Source organism: Gossypium arboreum, chromosome 11, assembly GCF_025698485.1.
Source record: "Gossypium arboreum isolate Shixiya-1 chromosome 11, ASM2569848v2, whole genome shotgun sequence".
Classification (NCBI taxonomy): Eukaryota; Viridiplantae; Streptophyta; class Magnoliopsida; order Malvales; family Malvaceae; genus Gossypium; species Gossypium arboreum.
Window position 1 is genome coordinate 24,478,863 of NC_069080.1, and position 22,886 is coordinate 24,501,748.

At 34.4% G+C, this 22,886-nt stretch overlaps 1 non-coding gene across 1 annotated transcript; it reads right to left on the minus strand.

Moving 5' to 3' along the window:
* Window positions 1–9,103: 9,103 nt before the first annotated feature.
* Window positions 9,104–9,210, minus strand: LOC128285072 (small nucleolar RNA R71). The gene has a single exon (XR_008275487.1). It is a non-coding gene; the product is annotated as a small nucleolar RNA R71 (small nucleolar RNA).
* Between the last annotated feature and the right edge of the window lie 13,676 nt (window positions 9,211–22,886).

Below are 22,886 nucleotides of genomic sequence, written 5' to 3' on the forward strand. Positions count from 1 at the left end.
TAAAGCTTTAGAATATTTAATTTAATATGACAAGTTATATTTATTTTATTTTATTTTATTTTTATGAGTTTTGGATGAGCTTGAATAATTTAGTTAATATTTATAAAATTATGTTTTGAGATGAATGCTATGTTTTTCATAAGACTAAATTAGCGAATTCATGGTTAGGATTTGGATTTGAGTATTATGATTTTAGATGATTGAGTAAGAAAATATTTAATATGTTTCAAATTGGAAGTCTATTTTACATTAGGCGATATGTGATTTGAACATGAAATAGAATTGAAATGAGAATTATATGAAAATGGAATTGAAATGGATCATCAAATTTGGTTTTTATACCGTTTCACTAAGTTAGACTAAATCAGATATAGTTGGCATGCCATACGGTCTTTATGTCAGAGAATTTAGATCTCCCCAATTCCCAGAGGTTCGAGAGAGAAAATGCCAAGTCAGATAGTTGTTATTATTGTGGGCCCTAATTCCCAGAGGGTCTGGGCAGTTCCAATTCCTAGAGGGTCGTGGACTACTCTGATAGCCATCGTTGCCGAACAACTCGGGGTGGCGAATTCGTGTATCTGGTTATGAGTCTAAATTTTAGTATGGGGTCTAAATTGAAAGAAAAGTAAAAACAAAACTTGAATTTATTTGAATTTTTGTATTGTGCAAATTAAATTAATTACGCGATTTTGAATTTAATTAAAAAGCTTATTTTCTTTATTCGATTTGCCAATATCAAAATATTAAAGTTTTTAATATTAGAATTTTATTTTATTGTGATGTTATTAATGGTATTTATAATCATATTTTAGTTTATTTCTATCAATTAATTTGTCTCTAATACTTATGTAATGATTTATATGATATTAACACCACTTGAGCATAAAATTGCTCGTTGTATGGTTTGTTTATTTTTCCATGCGCAGGTAGTTAGATTCATTAGATCGTTCCAGCAGCATCCGATGAGCCGAAGTTCAGTTCAAACAAAGTTGGTGAAGAGTTTACTTTATAGTTGATGTAAATGACATGTACCTAGGCTTATAAATATATAATATTATATTGTAAACTGAATTTAAATATTTTCATTATGTTTTCTTAGCTAATATTTTATAACTAATATTTTGATAAAATAGTAAAGCATAGAAATTTAGTTTATTGATATGTTTTGAGAAATCGTAGTGTTAGGAATTGATTTGTGAGATAATTTGAATGTGGATATTTTGTGAAAATCTAAACTATTTTTAGGGGGTTTTACGTAAAATAAGTAGAAATGCTGTCGAAATTTTTATAAAATGATTTTTCCAGTACGTTTTCTTTTCAAAATAAAAATGAAAAAGTGAGTTGTTTTGGCAATGAAATGTGGCATTTTATATTCAGATCCAACAACTAGGTCGGGTATAAGGTGTCACATTGATGATACATTTGAGGGAAAGAGGGAAGAGAGCAGTGGTGGGGGTTGGGACGGTGAGGAGTGAGAGGGGAAGTGGCAGTGGCGGGGGTTGGACACAATTGAGAGAACAGAGGAAGATGGAAAGAGGAGAAGAAAAAACAAAATGGAAAAACACTTGTTAAACCATTTTTTTTATAGACGACGTCATCTATGATGTTGTGCGCTTATGTGGCATGTCACATAGTCTACTTTGTTGATCTGCGGTTTGATTAACGGTCAATTCATGTTTATCGTTAAAATTAGATTGATTTATGAAAAAATCGTAACATTGAGGGTGTCAATAAAAAAAAAGGTTAAGGGCTCAAACCTCAAAACCCATAAACATTGAGGGTATTTTCGACAATTATGCCTTATAAATTTTATATTATTTCTATATGGAAGTGTATTTAAGTATGATATAAAAGCTATTGTCTATTTTATAAAGGTTATATTACAAATTCTATATTATTTTTTACCTAATTTGTGTAGAATAATAGTGATCAAATTATTATAAAAAAGGTTACAAAGCTAGTTTGCTATTGGACACTCTATTATAAGTCATACGCAAATTAGGTTTATAAAAGCTATTGAAGGATTACAAAAGTGGTTTGCGTAGAGTTGCCCATGGGTCAGTTCGGGTTGGGTTCGGATTGACTCTAATAAAATTTTAGGCTTGATTGCTAGGCCCGATCCTAGCCCAACCCCAAAAATGGGCCTAAATGTTTTTCCAATCTCAGTTTAGATAAAAATGCTAAAACCCGAGCACGACCCATATTAATTTTTTAAAATTTTATTTTTATATAAAAATTTTAAAATATAATACAATAAATATACTAAAAATATTAAAATATAAATGTTTCCTAAAAATTGAAAGTAAATTAAAAGGTCTTTATACTTAAATAACACTAAAATAAGTGCAACTTAACAAGTAAATGCCTCTAAAATAATAACAAAATCAAGTGTTATACAATATTTAAACATTAGTAACAAAATAGTAGCAACATAATAGTGAAATGGTAGCAAAATAGTGACAAAAAGTGGGAAAACAGTTGCAAAACAGAGAAAAACAATAGCAAAAATAATAGGTTTTTTATTGAAAATTCGAGTTGGCCCGAACTTGGGTTGGGTCAAAAAACCTTACTCGAGGTCCGACCCATTTTCTAATCGGGTCTTTTTTTTTGCCCAAACCCTTTTCTTGGATCTATATTTTTGTCTAAATCTTCCCATTTTTCGGGCCTGACTCGACCCATGGATAACTCTAGATTTGTGCCCGAGATTTTAAAGTGCTACGAAATATTGTTTGGAAGATATCCCAAAATAGGTTAAAAATTGTAACTAGTAATCCATTAATATTATAATCTTGTCACTGTTTATTTTATTTTATTTATAAATTATTCAAATTGTTAGATTTTTTAGAAACAAATTATGTGGTATATGATGGTTATGCAAATACAAAAGGTTTTCTTATACAATATCATAGAGTATGATACCATTTGAAAAAAATGAAGCTAAGCACAAACACTAAAGACAACTCACAAACTATTTAATTTGAGACATTCAAAACTTCAAAATGTGATTGAGAGGACATTTGATATTCTAAGATATCTCATATTAACACTACTACCTCAGCCTAAAATAAAAACAAGGTTGAATTGTTCTAGCATATTGCATACTTCATAACTTTATTCATAGATTAAATTGGTCAATTACTAGCAAATGATATGAGAGTAATTAATATTATTTTAAAACTTAAATTTTGTAATTTTGTAATTATAATTTGTACTACCAAACACGACATAGGAAATTACGATGTATTTAAACTTTATTAGCGAACACATCAAAAAATTATAATTCTTTGCAATTAAAGAGGATGTAATTACTATCCTAATTATTATATTTTATTTAATTACTTTGCGATGTCAAGTATTTGGTAAATATTACCCTTACAATTTTGCAAGAGTTTTAGTAAATTTGTAAGAATTTTAGTAATATCATAAAATATTTAGTAATTTACAAAACTCTAAGAAATTAGGTATAAATTACAAAGTCATAATAAATTAATTAATTTGCAAGCAATTCAATAATTTTGTAAGAATTCAAGGAATTAACATTGCAAGTTATTTATATGTTAAATTTATAATTTAATAATTATAATTATACGTTAAAATAAGAAGAAAAAAAAGGTCATCATCTCCGTTTAGTCTCTCCACCGAAATAAAAAACAAAAACACCATTTTTTGAAGTCTTAAGGTTCAACCAACTTTAGTTCTTTGCATGGTAAGTTAAACTAAGCCCTTTTTCATACATTTTATGTTTTTGAGATAGTTTTGGTTTAATCTAACTAACCTAGAGATTATTTCATAAAATTGTTAAAGTTTTGAAATGTTGCTATTGATGATTTTTGAGGCTTTTGGTGTTAAATGATTTTATTGAAAAATTAGATGTGATATACATCTAATTTGCAAAGTGAATTTTGTTAGTTTTGAGAATAGGGACTAAAATGTAAATATGTCAAAATTGATATGGAATTTCTATAATTATTATTTCTAGAGGGTTATAAAAGGATATAATTGAAAATGGATTGAAAAATGGAGCTTAAAAGTGAAATATATGATAGTTTTGGTTTTAAAGACTAAATTGAATAAAATGTGAAACTTTAGAAAAATTGTGAAAACTAAAATTAAGTTGAAATATACATCGAATAAGATGATTTAAGGTAACTGACACTGATAATTTGAAATGAATTACCATATAGATTAAGAATTGTACCGACTAATAGATAATTAAAGAAAAGGGAAAACTACACACTAGTTTTTGAAACTTCTACTATTGCTATTTATACCTAGTAAGTTCATAGAAAATACTTTTATACCTTAATGTGATGTTTGTGCTAGAATAGAATATTTCATGTTTATTTAATATACTTTGGGGTTGTATGCAAATTGGTACAAAGATGAGAAAGGATTGTATTGTAAAAAAAAAAAGTTGTTTTAATATGTGTAATAAGCCTGGATGAACATAGGATAGGATACAATTAGCATGCCAATAGGGTTAGTTGCGCGCTTGTACGGGATTTGCACCATGATGCCTACTGATTTGCACTACAGTGCCTACTAATTCACACTTCGATACCTACAATTTTGCACTACAGTGCCTATTGTTTTGCACTTCGGTGCCTACTATTAAAATACTTCTGTGCCCATTAGTGTGGTGTATTTACCCACGTATCCGTATCTGTTATTATAGTTTATAGAGCTAATGATTTAAGAATGAAATGTATTGTCTAATTTGGTAGTATTTGGAAATTATTGTGTTCATATGTTTTGATTGGGCAAATGATGTATTTCATTTGATAATTCTGATGAAAAGATACTGAATTGATTTGTAGTAGTGAATGGATGTATTTTACGACTGTATAAGAAATACTCACCTTTGGTTGTCATATGTTGTGAAAGGAAACATAGTTAAACTTGTTATTTTAAACTATTTTAACACCTATGAGCTTACTAAGCATATATAATGCTTACCCTGTTATGTTTTTCTGCCTTGTAGTTAACTTTTGCGGAACATGAAGATAAAATCAACTCGGAGCTCACACTATCCAACTTTAGTTTCAATAGATTTGTAATCATTTTAGACCTGATTATGTGGCATATAAATATGGTTTTATATGGTTAAGTGTTGATATTGAAAGTTGGTGAAATGGTCACTAAATAATACTTGTTTTGAATGTCTATATAAATTGTAAATAGGTTTGATATGTCAATGTGTAATAGCCCGATTTCAGTGGTGTTGGAAACAGTGGTTTCGGGATCACGATTTCGATAAGCGAGTTGGTATTTTATTATTTATTTAATACTTACAAATATTTATTAGAGTCATATTAAATTTTAGTTAAGGAATTTAAATGTTTGAACCGTTAATTAAGTAAATAGGATTAAACTGTAAAAGCTACAAAAGTTGAGTTCTATTGACTAATTGTATCTATCAACCAAGGAAAAGGGATTAGGTGGACTAAAATGGTGATTACACTATATCAAAGAATGGTGGACGGTTGGGTTACCAACTTTAGATATTTGAGTGATTAAAATTTTTATTTTAATTAAAAATATGGTAATGAGTGGTATTAGGTGAGAAAAGGTAGATAACTTTGGATTGTTTTACTTCCCCTTCTTCCCATAAACATGAAACACCATTGTTGAGTAAGAAGAGTTTTGGCCAAGCTTCCTTGCTTTCTTGGGTAAGTTTTTTAGGTCAATTTTTATTAATTTTTATGTTTTTTGAGTTTGTTTTAGCTTAATCTAACTAACCCGGAGGTTGATTTGTGAAATCATTAGAAGCTTAGTGTAACACCCCTTACCTGAGTTCGATGCCGGAACAGGATACGAGGTGTTATCGAACTTAAACAAATACAAACATACATTTCTTAGATATGAAATTTCACTCCAAATTAAAACTTTTCATAATACCTTAATGTCCCTACTATAGGCTTACGAGGCCTCGAACACACTTTGGAAATTGATTCGAGACTAAACTGTGCACTCTAGAAAACTTTGTAAAATTTCAAGCTCACAGGGGCACACGCCCGTGTGTCTTCTTAACATGGCCATGTTGAAGGCCCGTGTGACTCACACGGTCTGAACATATCGGGACACGCCCGTACCCCTAGCCCGTATGAATTTATTTTTCGACTCGAACCTACAGGGGTTTTCACACGGCCTGGCACACGCCCATGTCCATGGCCGTGTCCTTTACACGGCCATGACACGCAAGTGTCTCAACCCGTGTACAAAAACCTTGACATTCTATTTCTAACGTCATCAACAATTTAAGGGCACATGCCCGTGTGTTAGGCCGTGTCCTCTACATGGCTGAGACACACGATCGTGTCTCTACCCGTGTGTTTACTACCATGCACACTGAATTGTAAAATTGAGCTAGAGGGGACACACGACCGAACTACACACCCGTGGGGCAGACTGTGTGTCACACACGGCTTAGACACACGCTTGTGTGTCTACCCATGTGGACAAAAATAAGGTTATTTACCAAGCCTTTTTGCCACCCTTACTTACACCAACCTACACAATATCAACCAAAACCAATCCAAGCATAACACATATAACCAAATCAACCACAACCATGAGAAATTTGCATCAAATATATTTAATAATAATCAATATTAGCCAACATTAATGGCCTATACAAAATGAATATCACATCCATCATATGAGCCAACCCTTGTGGCTAAACTAACAAGACACAAAACAAAAGATGCAAGTCCCTATACATGCCAAAATCAAATGTTAAACTAGCTATACCAAAGCTTCAAGTGATAGTATGATCGCTGCCTCCGATGTCCCTTAATCCCCGATACTAGCTTGGTGTCACTATAAGAAAATGGAAAGGAAAGGGAGTAAGCGTAAAGCTTAGTAAGTTGCATATAAATAAGTAACTACATTAACCATGCATATTATAAATCCAGACAACATTCTTGAGTGAACATAGGTAAATATCACTATATGCTTATATATATCACAAGTATAAACCAAATATTTTAATATTGTCCCAAGACCATTTCCATAGCTAGAACTTACTCGTGTCATTCTTACCATCAAGGCAACGATAAACCGTAATATATACATATTTTTACCCTATTCTTGGCATATTTATGAATAAATTTTCCTTGGTTTTAGTGAATTTGATGCTCCTAATCCTTTAATTTTATGTTTTGCACTTAGGTGAGCACAGGAAGGCGAAAAGAGTAAGACACGGGTTAAAAACGGACAAAATGGGCCTAATTTAGCGTAGCACATAGCCTTGGCACTTCCACACGGGTGATCCACACGCCCATGTGTGACACACGGGTAGACCACACGCCCATGTGTCATGGCCGTGTCGACATTAATCCAAGTCAGAATTGCACACGGCCTGAGCACCTTCACACGGACGTGGCACACGGCTGTGTCCCTGTCGAGCCCATTTCTAATTCTACTCGAAAAAGGCTAATTTTGGGCTATTTTAGGCATTCTAAAGTCTATATAAATGCCCTAGAAGAGGATTGAAGGGAGACGCAGATTTGAAGGTAGAAAACATTCAATGATAGCCATTAGAATCACCTCAGAGGTAGGATCTACATCAAGACTGAAGATTTTCATCCAATTTCCTAGAAGTCTTTGGGTTTCTTTATGTTTTGTTGTTTTTCGAACTTTGAAATGTTTTCCATTATTATTATGAACTAAACTCCCTAAATACCTAAGGAAGATAAAACCTAAAACGAATCTTATTGTTATTTGAGTTATATGATAAATACTTGTTCTTATTCTTAATTGTGAGATTAACCCTTGCTTTAATATTCCAGGATATTAATTTAGGTTTTTGATGTGCTTATTCAGTGGAGCAAAAGTCCCTGTTTAAGAGGTGATCATTCATAATTAAGCGGAGTTGCATGTAATCCTAGAGATAGGATGACATAAATTTGCCAGATTAGAGTCAAATCTAATAAGGAAGTTCATAGATCGAGTTAATGCGGCAATAGGGGTTTTAATTAGAAAAAGATTTTAATTAATCAACCTAGAGTCAGTTGTTTTTAGTCTCAAGAGAGATATTAACATAAATCAGGGATTTCTACGGATTAAGTCAAGTGAATAAATCGTCTAATTCGAAGGTAATAAGTGAAGTCTAGGTGGATTCTTCCTTGGATATTTTCTTCTCCATTGGTTTTCCAAAAAGTATTTTTCAACCTTAAACTCTGTCGTAATCTTAGTTAATTAGATAATTAGTTTTAGATAAAACATTCTCTTAAATTTTAGGCTAGATAATAAGAAGATAGTAATTACTAGTACTTTTAGTCCTTGTGGATACGATATTTCCGGTATCACTATAACTATACTATTGTTCGATAGGTACGCTTGCCTTAAGTCAAATTTTCAGTTAGTTTCACGACCATCAAGTTTTTGGCGCCGTTGTCGGGGACTAAGATATTAAGAACGCTCAATTTTTATTACTTTAGCCATTTTTTATTTTTATTGCAATTTAATTTTGCTTTTATTTACTAAAATTCCTTTTATTTACTTCTGACAGGTTTTTATGTTTATGACTTGAAGAAACCCGTCAGGACCTCTACTTTTCGACAGTGAAATTGAGAGCACAGCTCGTAGAGACCGAAAAGAAATAAGGGGAAGCCTACAATATATAGAGGAAGGGGGAGAAAATGATATTAATACTATCGAGGAGATGGCTGAAAATCAGAATAATCCATTACCTCCTGTGGTTGCTGCAAATCTAGTAAATCAGAATCCTGCTCCTCGTACTATGTATGATTATGCTAAACCTACTTTAACAGGAACTGAATCGAGTATAGTTAGTCCTGCTGTTGCTGCAAATAATTTTGAACTGAAACCTAACACTATTCAAATGATACAACAGTTTGTTCAGTTTGATGGTTTGCAGGACGAGGATCCAAACACTCATTTAGCAAATTTTCTAGAATTCTTCGACACCTTTAAGATCAATGGCGTTTCTGATAATGCCATTTGCCTTCGGTTGTTTCCATTCTCATTGAGGACCAAAGCTAAACAGTGGTTAAACTCGTTACCATGAGGGTCAATCACTACTTGGGAACAAATGACCGAAAATTTTTTGCTTAAATATTTCCCCCCGACTAAAACGGCTAAACTGAGGAATGATATCTCTTCTTTTGTGCAGATGGACTTAGAAACTCTTTATGACGCATGGGAGAGATACAAGGACTTATTGAGAAGGTGCCCTCACCATGGGTTACCTCTATGGCTGCAAGTTCAAACTTTCCACAACGGTTTGAATCCCTCGACTAGACAGATGATTGACGTAGCTGCTGGTGGGACTTTAAACAACAAAACACCTGAAGAGGCTTACAAATTTATTGAAAAGATGTCACTGAATAACTATCAGTGGCAAGTCATGATAACGAAGCCAACAAAAGTAGCTGGTGTTTTCAACCTCGACGCGGTCACTATGCTATCTAACCAGGTAGAACTTTTAAATAAAAAGATTGATGGTTTGTATAGTTCTACTCAGGTACATCTAGTGATGAAGTGTGATTCAAATGGACACAGACAGGTGCACATTCATTGCTCGTAAAACAAACAGTGATTTACGGCTTAAAGCATCAGCAACCACGTTAGCCTTTCCCGGATGGTAATCAATGACAAGCTCGTAATCTTTCAATAATTCTAGCCAACATCTTTGTCTCAAATTCAAATCTCTCTGAGTCATCAAGTATTTGAGGCTTTTGTGATCGGAATACACATGGCATTTTTCCCCGAACAAGTAGTGGCGCCAAATTTTCAAAGCGAAAACAATAGCAGCTAACTCGAGATCATGAGTCGAATAGTTTTTCTCATATGGCTTCAATTGTCTCGAAGCGTACGCTACTACTCTACCCTCTTGCATCAACACACAGCTCAAACCATTCAGAGACGCATCACTGTAGATCACAAATTCTTTAATGAATTCTGGCTGAACTAACACTGGAGCTTTGATCAAATGGGTTTTCAATTGATCAAAACTTTTCTAGCACTTTTCTGACCATTCAAATTTGACATTTTTCTGGAGCAACTTAGTCATTGGTGTTGCTATCATCGAGAAGCCTTTCACAAACCGTCTGTAATATCCGACAAGTCCCAAAAAGCTCCGAACTTTCGAAACATTTCTCGGAGGCTTCCAATCAAGTATAGCTGAAATTTTACTCGGATCGACTCGGATACCCGATGCGGATACAACATCCCTCAAAAAGCTGACTTCCCTCAACCAAAATTCACATTTACTGAATTTCGCATATAACTGCTTGTCTCGCAAAATTTGCAATACCAACCTCAAGTGTTCGGTATGCTCGATTTCGTCTCGTGAATAGATCAGTATGTCATCTATAAACACGACTACAAACTGATCCAAATACAGTCTGAAAATCTAATTTATTAAATCCATGAAAACCGCAGGGGCATTAGTGTGCCCAAACGATATCATTAGGAACTCATAATGTCCGTATCTCGTTCTGAAAGCAGTTTTAGGCACGTCAGAGTCTCTAACTCGCAACTGATAATAACCCGATCTCAAGTCTATCTTCGAAAATACTGAAGCTCCTTTCAGTTAATCAAGCAAATCATCATTTCGCGGCAACGAATATTTCTTCTTTATCGTTACCTTATTAAGCTGACGATAATCAATGCACATTCTCATGGTTCCGTCTTTCTTTTTCACAAACAGCACTGGTGCACCCCAGGAAGAAAAACTCGGTCGAGCAAAACCTCTATCTGTCAACTCTTGCAACTGAGATTTCAATTTTTTTAGTTCGGTTAGTGCCATACGATACGGAGCTATCAAAATAGGTGTAGTCCCTGGTACTAGTTCAATACCAAACTCTACCTTCCGAACAGGTGGTAATCCAGGTAATTCCTCGGGGAATACATCCGGAAACTCACAAACCACTGAAACTGTCTCAAGTTTCTTTTCTGACTCCTTACTATCCAGTACATATGCAAGATAAGCTTCACACCCATTTTTCACATATTTTTAAGCTAATATCGAAGATATTACTGCCGGTAATCCATTTAAACCAGTAGACTCAACTCGGATTATCTCATCATTCAAACATCTCAAGTCAATTGTCTTTCGCTGCAATTCACTACTGCATCATGTATAGTTAACCAATCCATACCGAGAATGATATCAAACTCGTCAAACGGTAATAGTATTAGATCGGCCGGAAAACAAGAATCTCGGATCATCAGGGGACATTTCTTACACACTTTATCAACTAGCACATAACGGCCCAAAGGATTCGACACTCGAATCACAAACTCAGTAGACTCAACAAGTAGAGTCTTACTAGATGCCAAAGTTTTACACACATAAAAATGAGTAGAACTGGGGCCAATCAAAGCAATAACATCAGTATCAAAAAGAGTGAAAGTACGGTAATAACATCTGGCGAAGAAGCGTCCTCATGCGCTCGTATAGCATAGGCTCTGGCAGGAGCACGAGCCTTAAAACGTACAGTAGTATCGTTGGTCTCTCTCTGATTTCCACTAGCATTACCCGTATGTCTAGGTGGTCTACCTCGTGTTGCAGTGTTACTAAGGTCTTCCACTTGGATCAGTATTCTGTTCAGCTAATTTCTGACGGTCTCGGATAAAATGATCAGCTGATCCACACTTGAAACAAGAGCGGTCACGAAATCTACAGCTTCCTGAATGCCATTTGCCACAATGCTTGCACTCAGATCTGTCCTGACGATCATTGCCAACATTGGCAACAGAGGTGGCTCGTGTACTCACAGGAGGTCGATCGCGGTCTCGTCTAGAAAAACCCTAAGTACTCTTGGATCGACCTGAATCATCTCGAAATTTCTTCGATGACTAATGAAATGATTTTCCCGAAGATCTTTTACGGAACTCTCTAGTTCTATCATCAACTTTTCTTTTCTCTCTACCGAGCTCTTCAGCTTTACAAGCTTACTCGACAAGCACTACAAACTCTTTGATTTCCATAATACCTACTAACAGTTTGATATCTTCATTGAACCCGTCCTCAAAGCGTTTACACATGATAGCTTCAGACGAAACACATTCCCGAGCATATCTATTAAGTCTGACAAACTTTCGCTCGTAATCGGTAAATGTCATAGAGCCCTGTTTGAGCTCGAGAAATTCCTTCCATTTCTGATCGATGAATCTTTGACTGATATATTTCTTGCGGAACTCGGTTTGAAAGAATTCCCATGTAACCCGTTCTCTTGGCACAACTGAAATCAAGGTATTCCACCAATAGTAGACAGAATCACGCAACAGAGATATAGCATATTTTAAGCACTCATCGGGTGTGCACGATAATTCATCAAACACGCGAATGGTATTATCAACCCAAAACTCAGCCTGCTCGGCATCATTACTGTCATTAGCCTTGAACTCAGTAGCCCTGTCCTTTCGAATTCTATCAACCGGGGGCTTGCTCATTCTCAACGGGTCGACTACCGGAGGTACCACAGGTGCAGGGTTTGTATTAGTCGGGGATGGGGGTTGTGTAACAGCCAGATTAGTTCAAACATATTGGGTAAACCAATTGTTCATCATAGCATAGAAGGCTTGTTTAGCCTCATCATTTTGATTACTTACATTCGGTTGAGAGTCAATCGGCGCTGTCCCGTGCGCGGGAGCAGGCGCTACACTCTCGACATTGTCAGCTACCGCTCGATCGGGATCAGAATTCACTACTATACAAAAAACACATTTCAACTGTCAGAAATCATCACACTATCGTATTAACACTTTATGGCATGTATAGCTAGACTCACACACGCTACATTAGTCTTAGAATCGACTAAACTGTAGATCTGATACCAATAAAATGTAACACCCTTATGACCCTCATCCGTCGCCGGAATAGATTCACAAGGTATTACCTATCAGAAGACAGATCAGACTAGCCATTCATAATCAATCATGCATAAAATATAGTTTCTTTGATCTTTCAACCATGAACAAATTTTAACCAAATTAAAATAACTAATAAATTTCAAAATAATCGACACATAAGTCCATTGAACTATATACTCATGTTTAGGAATTAAGCAAGCCATTTTCGCATGGCTAGAATATTTACAATTTCAAAATATAACTTGTTTCAAAAGAGAGCTAAGCCTATACATGCCATCTTTTAAAATATAAACTATCAAAAAGTACCAAAACAGTGACGATAGTGTGGATGACTTTGGACTTGAATCCCTGAGCTCGTAACTTTCAAACAAGATCTATAAAATAGGACAAACACAAAAACATTCACAGTAAGCAATTAAGCTTAGTAAGTCTTAAGTATTTTAAACAACAAAACTTATTTATGCATATTATTCACATATAACATATTCGAAATGCAACACTAATTAGCCGAATATGCATAGCCACATTAAATCCATTTCATTGACTTATCATTTCTTCAAAGTTCGAATTACATAATCACACCATCTAAATGACTCGAAGTAATTCTTTGATTCGACTTTATAGAGTTAATTCAGAGCACTGCATTCACATATAATTTCAATGATCATAATCACATATATAACATATACTTTCATGTACTAAATTCAAAATGGTCGAATATAAATATACACAACCACATTTCATGTACTTCTCGTTTCACTTTGCAATTTAATTCATATTATCCTCATATGCATAAACAATTTATACGTACCTGGACAATTTAATCTATCGAACGAATCTAGATGCCGTATAGCATAAATCTCATATTCATAGACTTTTATTATTTCACCGGCAATTAGCCTGCTAGGTATAAACCTAAACTTATCGCCGGCACAAGGCCTGCTAGGTATAAACCTGAGCTTATCACCGGCACTAGGCCTGCTAGGTATAAACCTGAACTTATCACCGGCACGAGGCCTGCTAGACATTAAGTCTGAAACTCATTCACCGGCATTATGCCTGCTAGGCTCATGGCCCGAAACAATTTCACCAGCTAAAAGCTTGCTGAGCCATAGGCCCGAATAATAATTCGAATATAAATTTCACAAAATCATAATATATGCACTTCTTGTATTTATGCATTTCACACAAGTTAATCACATTAGTCCACTTAGACTTCATTCACGTATAATCACTTAATAACTATCACACTATTGCTTCTTAATTTACCATTACATATCTTCAATCTCATGAATATAACTTACGGCAATATGATCATAACAATTTCCTTATTTCACTTTCATGCATACCATTCAGCTTTATGCATGTATATATATGTATATATACTAAAAGTATGGCTAAATTCTCGTGACATATCATGATTCATTCACAAATAACTTATATTTAAATACTTAAAACTTACCTCGAGTATTTCCGAACAACTATGGGTCGGCTATTCAACTACTTTAGCTTTCCCCTTATCCGAATTTGCCCCTCTATGCTCTTGAGCTTAAATTAAACAATTTTAAACTAGTCATTATTCGGCTATTCAAGCATTACTTCAAAAATATAATATATATATTCGACTTTCACACATATAGATCATAGTAAACAAAAGTCATATACATTATAGGTCATCTTTGACCTTTCTATTTTCATCAATTTGAACCATTCATTGACCAAATATTACATTCGGCATTTTTTTTATGTCTATTCATCTCAAATACAATTAATTAATTCATCCTTTAACCTTAAACACATTCGGCCTTAAAATACAAACAATTTAACATTTCCTTTATAGACACCCTTAAGACCAAATGCATAATTCATTCTTCTTAACATATTTATACCTCATAACTATACTTATTTCCCGCCTATCAATCATCATCCGAACATGTATATGTAAGATACATATTAATCCTTAGTCAACTACCATTCGTCACTTAACATGATTAATTTCTATTTTCAATATCATAGAAACCTAGGTTGGCCGAATATACAATTTCACCTATGCATAAACATAACTCACATTCCATTAAGCTTACATTATTCAAAATCATATCATTAATGCATAAAGCCGAACCTTTAGACATTCAAACATCCTTTTCTCAAATCACTTAAACGGAAAATATTCTTTTTCTAACATTTTAATACTCAACATTTGCTCAAATCATTATTCAAGTTCAAATTCGGCTAACACACATATAAATACTAGCAACTAAATATTAACTTTGCATTTCACCATAATAGCCAATTGCCATTAAACAATTAAGCCACAATTATTCAATTTTACCAAGCTCAACTCATCTATTATCAACCCTCAATGCACAAAAGCATCAAAAACAACATCAAAGAAATAAACATCCATGACCGAATGTCATCTTCATCAATTTACAAAAAAAATTTCCATGAGCTAGCTTCTATACTTGATGACCACTCCAAATATACAAAGATTTTCAATGAAAGACCATTAAACATACCTTAATCAACATAAAGGTGATCGAATGCCTTAACTTCAATTTCTTCTTTTCCTTCTTTAGGTATGGCAATGGAAGAAGAAAAAGATGAACCAACTTTGTTTTTATCACCTTTTTTTTTAATAAAAATTCATATTTCATATTATTAGTCCATTAAACATTTAATTAATTAATATAAAAGACATAAAATATCAATCATCCACTAACCTTGCCGTCCACTAACTTAAGGAAGGGGGTATTTGACATGCAAGTCCCCATATTTTAAACCATACAATATTTGGCCACTACAAATTAACCTATCACATTTTCAAGTTTCTCACATAAGTCCTTTTTAATAATAATTCCACATTCAAATCACAAAATTAAGACACGATACTTTCACACATGAAACTTCACATATAATAAACATAGAAAAGAGCATTTAAATAATTTTGTGACTCGGTTTTTGGTCCCAAAACCACTTTCTGACTAGGGTCAAATTAGGGTTGTCACAACTTTGACCGATATATCCGAGCAACTCACTCGATTTGAGTAGCAGTGTTTTGAACGGTTCGATAGCATCGATGCTACTCTTCGACAAATTTGTCACCACCTTCACATCTCTTCTTCAGCACCGTGGACCCACGAGGCATCTGATAATGAGGAACTTTGAGTCCCTTTATTTTACTATTATTTTTATTTTTATTTTAATTTCAATTCTATTTTGTCTCTTATTTATTTTTGAAGACTTATGTTTTCTATTTTCAACCTTGTTTATATTTATAATGATTATCGAGTGATCCCTTAATTCTCTTCCACAGTGGTGTTTATTTTCTTATTAGTAACTCAGAATCATGCCTTTTATTCCGCTTTCTCCACAATTCTTGCTTGCGCTCTTCCAAGGATTTCATCCAAAATTTCAGGGCAGTTTCGCTTCCCTCCCTCTCTTTTAATATTATGCTTATATTGCTATTATATATCTTTGTACATTGAGGACAATGTACATCTTAAGTGTGGGGAGGTTATTTATGTAATTATTAGAAAATCCCTGAATTTTTTTTAACTTGTTCTCAAATAATTTTCTCATATCATTATTAGAGTAAATTTTGATTGATTTATGATTTTTATTGATATGTTTTGAATTAAATCATAGGCAATCGTGCATTGATTGTTTAAACTTTAAGACACTAGAGGATCACATAATATAAGTTGACTTTTGAGAATTAAAATTACTAGGTTGTTTCCCTGAATTGAGGTATTATCTTAAAGTTTTAAATTTACAGGATTGACATCAAATACCCATAAATTTCGTGAGATTTTGAGCCTTTTAGAGCATATATCTTTCTTGCTCACGGATTGTTTTTTATAAGTGTGTCAACATTGATTTGCTATTCTAGAACTTGCATCGATTATACATGTTGAGACCACACATTTGATTTGATATACTAAAATGATAAAGGAACTTAGGTTTTAACCCATTTACCCCATAAAAAGCCTACCCACATAATTGACCCCTAGTGTACCCCTTCGAGCCTTAACTATTATTTCTTGACTTTTTCCCTTAATATTAACCCACAACTTAACCCTTTTTGATTCATTAAGAATTTACACCTTTTTATTGACTCCCTTTTTATCGAGATTTAATTTGATTAATTACCTAACTATGTTCGTTCATTCCAGTTCCTGAATTATTTCTTATTATGTACTTTCCACACTTGTTCTTATTCTTAAAAAAAAACCTTATAGTCATATTCATCCAATTACATATTGTTCTAAAGAGCTTGGATAAGTTAAAGTTAGTATATTGAGAAAAAGCTCACATCTTTAATCCACGGATAGTTCGAATTCTAGCATTTTTTTTTTGTAATTCAGCAATTAGCTTCATTTTTCTAAGTTTGGTAGTTTATTAAATTAATTTCGATTCTAACCCTCTTTTTTAGCCTTTATCCACACCTTTAACCCAAGCCCTATTACAACCCGGTTAAAGACCTTTTGATTTGTGTATCATCTCACTTATAGTGGTGGATATTTGATTTTCATGCAAGCCTATGGTAATAACTTTTCATGTTTGACTATTGAGTGCTTAATTATTAACCCTTAAAAACTTTGAGTGATTTGAGTGAATCATTAGTGAGGATGTAAACCTTTTCAATTTGGAATTAAAGGTGATTACTTAGATAAGGGGGATACCTATGATTTTAAGATTGAAATGCTCAATTTGGATCGTTTGAAACTTTAATGTTCTTTTAGTTAAGCTCTTAAATGTATGATTACTTGTGAATTATTTCGAACATTATTGATAAGAATTATAAGTTGAGAAGGATTTATTTTAATTGTGAGTTAAGGATTTTGCTTGAGGACAAGCAAATGCTTAAGTGTAGGGATATTTGATAAACCGTAATATATACATATTTTTACCCCATACTTAGCATATTTATGAATGATTTTTCCATGATTTTAGTGAATTTGATGCTCCTAATCCTTTAATTTCATGTTTTGCACTTAGGTGAGCACAGGAAGGCGAAAAGAGTAAGAGACGGGCCAAAAACGGACAAAATGATCCTAATTCAGCGTAGCACACAGCTTTGGCACTTCCACACGGATGATTCACACACCTGTGTGTGAGACACAGGTAGACCACATGCCCCTTTTTCATGGCCGTGTCGACATTAATCCAAGTCAGAATTGCACATGGCCTGAGCACTTTCACACGGACGTGGCACACGGCCGTGTCCCTGTCAAGCCCAAGTCTAATTCTACTCAGAAAAGGCTAATTTTGGGCTATTTTGGGCATTCTAAAGTCTATATAAATGCCCTAGAAGAGGATTGAAGGGAGACGCAGATTTGAAGGTAGAAAACACTCAAGGACAGCCATTAGAATCACCTCAGAGGTAGGATCTACATCAAGACTAAAGATTTCCATCCAATTTCCTAGAAGTCTTTGGGTTTCTTTATGTTTTGTTGTTTTCCGAACTTTGAGATTTTTTCCATTATTATTATGAACTAAACTCCCTAAATACCTAAGGAAGATAAAACCTAAGACGAATCTTATTGTTATTTGATTTATATGATAAATACTTGTTCTTATTCTTAATTGTGAGATTAACCCTTGCTTTAATATTCCAGGATATTAATTTAGGTTTTTGATGTACTTATTCAGTGGAGCAAAAGTCCCTATTTAAGAGTAGATCATTCATAATTAAGCGGAGTTGCATGTAATCCTAGAGATAGGATGACATAAATATGCCAGATTAGAGTCAAATCTAATAAGGAAGTCCATAGATCGAGTTAATGCAGCAATAGGGGTTTTAATTAGAAAAAGATTTTAATTAATCAACCTAGAGTCAGTTGTTTTTAGTCTCGAGAGAGATATTAACATAAATCAGGGATTTCTACTGATTAAGTCAAGTGAATAAATCATCTAATTCGAAGGTAATAAGTGAAGTCTAGGTGGATTCTTCCTTGGGTATTGTCTTCTCCATCGGTTTTCCAAAAAGTATTTTTCAACCTTAAACTCTGTCGTAATCTTAGTTAATTAGATAATTATTTTTTAGATAAAACATTCTCTTAAATTTTAGGCTAGATAATAAGAAGATAGTAATTATTAGTACTTTTAGTCCTCGTGGATACGATATTTTTGGTCTCACCATAACTATACTACTGTTCAATAGGTGCGTTTGCCTTAAGTTGAATTTTTAATTAGTTTCACAACCATCAGGCAACATAGCTAGACTCATATCTCATGAGTTTCGAATAAGAACCTGTACCACTCACAACATGATTATTTCATTCCATATCATTATCATAAGCTTTTAAAATAACCCGTGAAACCATTTGGAATACTAAAGGATATTTGACAAGCTTTACACAAAAAGGTGAATTTCCGATGCCATGTTCCAAACATGGTCTTAGACTGGCTCACATGTTGAGGCCGATGCCATGTCCCAGTCATGGTCTTACACTAGCTCTTGTCTCATTGCTGATGCCATGTCCCAGACATGGTCTTACACTGGCTCTCATGATGTGGCCGATGCCATGTCCCAGACATGGTCTAACACTAGCACACATATCACCCAAATGTCTTGACATGGATATCCAATCTATTCCTAGGTTCAACCGGGATATTATTTCATCATGCCTTATTCATAATCATATTCAAGCATATTATGCAAAATAAATCATTCAACACATAATAATGATAAAGTTACCTTACTTACGTACAATTTACCTCGTTATACAAAAAGTGGACGACTAGTTGGATTTAGTCCACTTACTTGGCCTTTCCCCGGTCTAGGTTCGGATTTTGTATTTCTTGATCTAAAATGGTAAAAATTCACAAATTTAATCATCATATTAATCAATGCATTTCTTAATTCATATTTTGGCAAAATGACCAATTTTCCCCTAGACTTTCACAAAATTACTATTTTACCCCTAGGCTCGTAAATCAATTTTTATCGAATTTTATCACTAACCAAGCCTAGCTGAATTCTTTTTATACTAGAAGCAGCCCACAATTCTCATTATTTCACACATTTTCCCCATAATTTCTAACTTATGCAAAATTGTCCTTAGTTAGGGTTTTCATGGAAACTACTTCACAAAAGTTGTTTGTTTAACAACCATGATTCATTTTCTTCCATAAAAATTCAGCAAAAAACATGAACACTCTCATGGAAAAATCCTATACTTTCAACCATTTTGCAAAATAGTCCCTCCATTAGCTAAATTAAGTTACAAGAGTCCCAAAAGTACAAAAATCAACAAAAATAACCATCAAAATGACTTACATGTAAGGGTTTATCGTGCTGAAAATTTTTAAGCTCCAATGGGGGTTTTTCACTTCAATTTTCGGTGGAAAAGATGGAGAAGAAAGATGACCCCCTTTGTTTTTTTATTTTTTTATTCAACTAGCTAATGTCATCAAATACCAGCCCTACTAAATTTTCGACTTTTTGACTCTTCTTGTCTCTACGGCCGGCCACCCTATTGAAATAGGTTTATTTTCCCTTTGAAGACCCCTAATTATGATTATTTATCTATTTAACACCATTTGTTAGAAAAGTAAAACTTTTTCCCTTTATGTGATTTAGTCCTTTTTCACAATTGATTATGCAATCGCTAAAATTATTTCACAAAATTTTCATGCACTAATATAATCATGCTACAATACATAAAATAATATTAAAAATAATTTCTCTGACCTCAGGTTAGTGGTTCTAAAACCACTGTTTCGACTAGGCCCAAATTCGGGTTGTTACAATTCTTCCCCTTCAGGGATTTTCGTCCCCGAAAATCTTACTGGTGAAAAGGTTAGGGTATTACTCTCTTATAGTCTCCTCAGGTTCCCATGTGGCCTCTTCAACCCCATGTCGATGCCACAGTACTTTCACGAGTGCTATACTTTTATTTCTCAATTGTTTGACCTCTCGGGTTAAGATCTTAACCAGTTCTTCACCATAAGTCATGTCTGATCGAATCTCATCCTCTGTTGGCGAAAGAACGTGCGAAGGGTCAGAAAGGTAACAGCGCAACATCGACACATGAAAAACATTGTAGATCTTCTCTAACTCGGATGGTAAGGCTAGTTGATAAGCTACCAGTCCAATTCTTTCTGTCACTTCATAGGATCCAATAAAACGTGGGCTTAATTTTCCTTTCTTACTAAATCTAATGACTTTCTTCCATGGGGATACTTTTAAAAACACCTTATCACCGACTTGAAACTCAATTTCCTTTGGTTTCAAATCCGCGTAGTATTTCTGTCTATCCGATGCGGCCTTCAAATAATCACGAATTATCTTAACTTTCTCTTCGGTCTCTTTGAATAAATCGACCCCTTAAATCTGATTTTCTTTGAGTTCAATCCAAAACAAGGGCGTTCGACACTTACGTCCATATAAAGCCTCATAAGGAATCATTTTCAAACCTCAACTGATAGCTATGGTCGTAGGCAAACTTTACCAGCGATAAATACTTCTCCCATCTACCTTGGAATTCAAGAACACAACACCGCAACATGTCCTCAAGAATTTGAATTACTCTCTCCGACTGGCTGTCAGTTTGCAGATGGAAGGCCGTGCTAAAATTCAATTTTCTCCCCAAAGCTTCTTGTAATTTCTTCCAGAACTGTGAAGTAAACCTCGGATCCCTATCCGAAATAATTAACAAGGGCACTTCATGAAGTCTTACAATTTCGAAAACATATAACTTGGCTAGTTTATCAAGCGAGTAGTCCGTACGTACCAGGATAAAATGGGCCGATTTCATTAATCGGTCGACTACGACCCAAACCGCATCTTTTTTTCTCGGGAACAACGATATTCTTGTCACAAAATCCATGGTAATTTGATCCCATTTCCACTCAGGAACCATCACAAGCTGAAGTAAACCCGAAGGTACTTGGTGCTTGGCTTTCACTTGCTGACAAACTAAATATTTCGACACAAACTCTGAGATGTGTCTTTTCATGCCTGACCACCAATACAATCTCTTCAAGTTATTATACATCTTAGTACTACCCAGATGGATTGACATACAACTACTATGTGCCTCGTGAAGAATTTTCCCAATAAGCTCATCATCTCTAGGTACACAGACCCTATCTCGGAACATCAAACAATTGTCGGTACTAAACCAAAAATCAAATCTGTCAACTGTCTCACACTAAGTCATCTTGGCTTGAAAATATTTATCGCTCTTCTAAGCCTCACAAATCTCTTGGAGAAACATAGGTCTAGCTCTCAGCTCTGCCAGAATTGAACTATCCTCGATTACAGACAACTGAGTATTCGTAGCTCTCAAGGCAAACAATGACTTCCTACTTAATGCACTAGCGACCACGTTCGCCTTTCCCGGGTGATAGTCAAATACTAACTCGTAATCTTTTATCAACTTCAGCTACCTTCGTTGTCGTAGATTCAAGTCCTTTTGAGTCATCAAATATTTTAAGCTTTTATGGTTAGTGAATACCCGACATTTCTTACCATACAAGTGGTGTCTCCAAATCTTCAGTGCGAACACTATGGCTGCTAACTCTATGTCGTGAGTCGGATAATTTTTTTCATGCGGCTTCAGTTGTCTCGAGGCATATGCTATCATATTGCCTTCTTGCATGAGCACGCATCCTAATCCATTCAAGGATGCATCGCTATACACTATGAATTACTTTCCCGGTTCTGGTTGTACTAAAATAAGGGCTTCAGTCAACAACGCCTTAAGTTTCTCAAAACTCTGTTGGCATTTTTCCGTCCACTCGAACTTGACATCCTTTTGTAGCAACCTCGTCATCGGAGTAGTAATCATGGAGAATCCTTTAATGAATCTTCTATAGTAACACGCTAAGCCTAGAAAGCTTCTAATCTCCGATGCATTCCTCGGCAGTTTCCACTCAACAATAGTTGAGATCTTACTCGGGTCAACTCTAATCCCATCACCCGACACGACGTGTCCCAAGAATTTAACCTCTCGGAGCCAAAACTCACTTTTACTAAGTGTGGCATATAGCTGCTTATCTCGTAATGTCTTCAAAACGGTTCTTAAATGCTC